The following is a 5,287-nucleotide window of genomic DNA, read 5'->3' as shown; positions in this document are numbered from 1 at the left end:
CTAAACAACAAATCAATGGATTGACAAAAGCAAAGTACAACTATGTAAAGTAAAACATAGAAACTAAAGAATAAGAAACAAGAATAAGGCTATGATAAAGGTATGTTCTAGGAGTTTCGGTTTCTTTGTAAGATTATTCAATGTAAATGATCTACCAAATTTTATTCCTCAATTGTCCATCATTTGTAGGAGGTTGTCGGTTCCCTCTTGCAATAGACAACCGACCTAGGACTGAAATCTATAACTAAATGTGATCAATTAGAAATGAATCTATGTTGTCCTTACACGGGCTTGTCTGTCACGTGCGCCCCTCAGATAATCAACATAAGAATTCATCTCTCCTCAACCGCATCAAGATATAAGATATGAACACATATAATCTATCTTACCCCCTTGAATAACCCTATTTCACCCTCAAGATCATCTCTCAAATGCCCTTACATGGGCTTGTTCCTATCACGAACGTCCCTCAGAAAATAGAATGGGAAATAATCTCTATAAGATCCACAAGGTATTCAAACATTCAATCAAGAATGGACATTAGGTCCAAATCACAACATTCCACACAAGATCAAAAGAGATACAAAACAGGACAAAATCATTGAAATAGGAAATTGACAAATCCACAAGAGTTTTACATCAAATCTTCATTACAAATACTCCCTCCTTCCTAGAACAAGAGATCTAATCCATAGAACGAGGAAAGAAATCCGAAAACAAGAACATTACAAGCATCTTGATCCCAAATCCAAGAAAAGAAAGGGAAAAAATCTTATCTACGATGAAGAACGGTCTTCGGATCCAATCCTCGATTCCGGAGTTGATACGTTGAAGAATCTGCCCTTGAATCGCCTGAAAATCTTCCAAGAAGGTGGAGGAACGCCCCAAATCTCATTCTCCCCCAAAAGGGAGAAGATCCCCTTTCAAATCTTGAAGAAGGCCTTATATAGAGGAGGGGTTTGGGCGCCACATGGCCCCGAGACACGGCCGTGTGAAGCTCACATGGCCTACCCTACTCCCGTCTCTGCCAGGGTGACACGACCGTGTGATGCTCACACGGCCGTGGCATGCTCTGCCACTGCCCCTTGCACGGTTGTGTAGATCTACACTGCCTCCTGTTCTGGTACTCCTGCACGACCATGTGGTGCACATGGCAAGGGCATTCTTGGCCTCTGGGAATGTTGCACGGCCGTGTAGATATACACGGCCGAGCACTACTTCAATTCTGGAGAGCTTGCAAGGCCGTGTAGTGTACATGGCCTGACTCCTGTTGGCTTCAAAACTGGGCACGACCGTGTGAAGCTCACACGGCCATGACCACTCCCTTTCCTGTTGCAGCCACACGGGTGGTGAACCTCACACGGCCAGGGCAACCCCCCATGGCAGGGCCGTGTGGCACACAAGGATGGTGCCTTCCTCCTTTGGTTTGCTTGCCTCAGACATCATTTCTTCTCCAAGATCGACTCCTGTGTACAAAAAAAGCACAAAAGTAGATCTCCGAACAAAAAGGGTAAATATGCTAAATGTAAAGCTAGAAGTATGAAAATGCATAGATAAAGCATGTGCAAAGTATGTGAATGTGCGTCAAAACATGCTAAACAAGAGTATACAATCTACGCACATCACACCCCCAGACTTAAACCTTTGCTTGTCTTCAAGCAAAATGCTGCAATCTAAATTCATATGTTCTACAACACACTCATATCCCTAATGCATTTTCCTAACTCTATCAAAAAGTTTCACTAACAAGCATGATCATGGAAACAAGTCAAGAATGGCTCAAGCATAAGTATCTTATGCACAGTGCAATAAGTAACTCAAAACCCTTTAAGTTTCAATCTTTGTCCTAGTCAAGTCGTCATAAAATTTGAGTTCCTAATGTTTTCGGTGATAAGCACTTACATGCCACACACTTGGTTCATATTTCCCAATCAACCCAAGGTCTCAAAGGCGTGCTCAATCTCAAGAGAAGTTAAGCAGTCATTTCCCCAGTAACCTAACTCGGTCACAAAGGGGTGACTTGCTAGATTCCACTCATGACAACTATTTTTTATATCCTTTATTCACTTTTTTTTCTTCTTTTTTCACACTTTTTTTTCTCATAAGTATTTGCATTGTGCAAATCTTATTCACAAATATACTTTTAGCACAAATGTTGGGATATTTTGATTTTTCCAAATAAGCTTACATGATTTGAGCCTCATCCAGTAACCAAAATGAAGTTTGAGAAATCACCATGGAAACCAAGTACTAAATAAATAAAATGAATCATGACTATTTCAATGATATCAACAATCCAAGTTCAAGTATAGTGAAGTGAAGGTAAAATCCTTAAGGTTAAGCCAAAACTAAAACTCATTTTCTTATGACACTTAGCTTATTTCATGTTACCCAAGATAGAAAAAAGAGGTACATTAAGCATACTACTAGCATCACTTAAAACATCATGAATCTAGATAATGAACGTGCTAACATTTTTACTAAAAGACAAGAAATCATATAAGTAAAGTTTGATGTTCTCAAGATGTATGACACGAAAAATCAAAATAAAATGCAAGACATAAGCAAAAAACAAAAACAAACAAAGCAAATCAAATGCATCTAATGCATCCCCCCAGACTTAAACTTTTCATTGTCCCAATGAAAACTAGAAATGATATATGGAGGAGATTTATGATGTTTAGAGAAGTTACCAAGTGATGAACTCCAAATGGTTGACATTCATGTTTTTAAAGATACTCCTCTATCCAATGCTCACATTCCTCCACAACTTTGAAATCTACAAAAATAAGATAAACAAGAAAAATTAAGTAGAGGATACAAGTTTATTATAAGGAAAGAAATGAAACTAAAAAGAAACTAGAAAATGAAAACAAGATTAAACTTGGGTTGCCTCCCAAGAAGCGCTTGTTTAAGGTCATTAGGTCGACCACCTCATTAGATTCGTCTAAATCTTGCTCTTGGGGGGGGGGGGGGGGGGGGGGGAAGATATTTTATCACCCACCTACCAAAGGTTCTTATTTTGGTGGGATCTTTCAACATTTGCATTAAAAAGTGAAGTAACACTCTCTCCATATTCGTCTTCTTTAAAGTTCTTTCAAGTGGTCGAAGACGGTTTAGATTGAGCTTCCAATCATTAGCCCAAGTGAAATCAGCACATGCAAAGAAAGTACAAATCTCCTACAAGCATATTAGATAAGATAGAGCCATAACCATATTAAGATAAGCAGAATAAGGAATAAAAACTGAATCACATCCAACAAAGTCAATAATAGGTACCTCTATAAAATTTCCTAAAAGATCACAAGAAATACTAACCTTACTTTGTTAAGAGATACTTGAAATTTCTAAACATGTAGAAGTGAATTCCTCTGAATCAAATGATGATTCTGGCTCTGGCTCAGGTGTTGGTGATATCAAAGATGGTGATTCTTGAGACTCAACCATATCTATATGAGTTCCTACACATTGTTCCACAACATGATCAATTCTTACAACCTCTAAGGGTTGTATGAACAAAGGTGGTGATCCTTGAGATGCTGCTTCCACAACACAGCTCCCTACACATATCATCATCATCAACACAAACATCAAAAAATAAACCAACATCTATGTCCTCAATAGGAGAATCAATAACAAGAGGATCAATACCTTCACTTGTAGTTTTAAGTTGATCTACCACATCACATTTATTATCTGAAAGTTCAATGTCACTATAACATACTATAAAATTTGGAGATAGATCTGAAAACTTATTTACCACTACATTATCAATAAAATCCTCATATGAAGAGTCTTCATCTTCATATACATTCAAAAATCTGCACTCAACCATATTAGTGTCACAGGATTTGTCGAAGTCTTTATTTTCATTGACCTCTACTAACCTTTGGGGAAAAGGAACCCTTAGTGAAGGTCCTGGGAAAGATTGAACTTCCTTTTTTCCAAATTCCCTTTGAGCTTTTGGAGGAGGTCCAACTTGGTTATCTAGTGTTGGTGTGATCAATCGTTGAGAGAAAGGTACTTGTGGCACTTGGGAACCTCCTGGAATAATGGAACTGAGTTCATGTGGACTTCTATTGTTCTTCTCCTCAATTCTAAACATGTCCTTTTTCAGAAGTTCTTCATGATTCTTACCACTTCTCAACTTAAGATCATTATCATTTACACTAGATCTTTTCTGCAAAGGAGGGGGATCATCTTTAAACCATTTTGAAACAATACTTTCAATCTTTGCCCCCAAATGTTTGAACTTCCCGTTCTGTGACTTGTGATTTTCAACATTCTTGGGTGGTTGAACTACATTTTGTTTGACATGCTCTCTTGTATTTATGGCTTTCACTTCCTGAATATTTAAGGGAGATTCCATTCAACTTTTGATCGACCATCCATGGAGGTTCAATGCGACTTGATCAATTAATATATAAGCTTCTTCTGTACTTTTGTCCATAAAAGAACCTCCAGCTGATGAATCTAACAAGCACTTATCTGAAAAAGAAATTCCCCTATAGAATATGTGTAAAATCAGCCATTTCTCCAAACCATGATGAGGGCACTGTCTTTGGAGACTCTTGAATCTTTCCCATGCTTCAAATAATGATTCTCCATATGCCTGAGCAAAATTCGTAATGCAATTCCTCATATAAATTATCCTACTTGGAGGGAAAAAATGATTGAGAAATTGCTTCTCCAATTGTTCCCAATTTGTGATGCTTTAAGGATGGAGAGAATATAACCAAGTCATTGCTTTATCCTTGATACTGAAAGGAAATGCCATCAATCGAACTCCATCCGCTGAGACACCCTCACAGTTCACCATATCACAAAGCTCTAGAAATGTCTCAATGTGAAGATAAGGACTTTCTGATGTTTCTCTTCCAAATTTGTGATCTTGTATCATAAAAATTAACTCTGGGTCTAGTTGGAAACTTTCTGCTTCAACATGAGGTTGCACAATGAGAGATAAAAATCTTGCAGAAATGGGTGCAGAAAAATCTCTTAAGGCCCTGCTTGACATGTTAGTGCTCATGGATATTCAAGAAAAAATATTAGAAGAAAAAAAATTGAAGAATGAAAGACAAGAAATAAAATGCAATATAATAAGCAAGAAAGAAAACGCAAAATTTAAATTGCAAGAAAGAAAGTGCATAATGAAAACAAGAAAGAAAAGACAAAAGGAAAAAAAATGTCTAGAATAATTCATATGCTAATCAACTAATGTTAATCGAAAACAGAGTTAACAAGAAGTATTAACAAGAAGTAGAAAGATATACAAGATGAAAATAGA

The 5,287-nt window shown here is 37.3% G+C and overlaps 1 non-coding gene across 1 annotated transcript; it reads left to right on the top strand.

Moving 5' to 3' along the window:
- Positions 1-4,538: 4,538 nt before the first annotated feature.
- On the top strand, positions 4,539-4,644 carry LOC121968748. Its single transcript, XR_006108286.1, has one exon. It is a non-coding gene; the product is annotated as a small nucleolar RNA R71 (small nucleolar RNA).
- Positions 4,645-5,287: the final 643 nt, after the last annotated feature.

This window comes from Zingiber officinale, chromosome 3B, assembly GCF_018446385.1.
Source record: "Zingiber officinale cultivar Zhangliang chromosome 3B, Zo_v1.1, whole genome shotgun sequence".
Taxonomy (NCBI): Eukaryota; Viridiplantae; Streptophyta; class Magnoliopsida; order Zingiberales; family Zingiberaceae; genus Zingiber; species Zingiber officinale.
The sequence above is the reverse complement of the archived record's forward strand: the minus strand, read 5'-3'. Positions and strand labels throughout refer to the sequence as shown.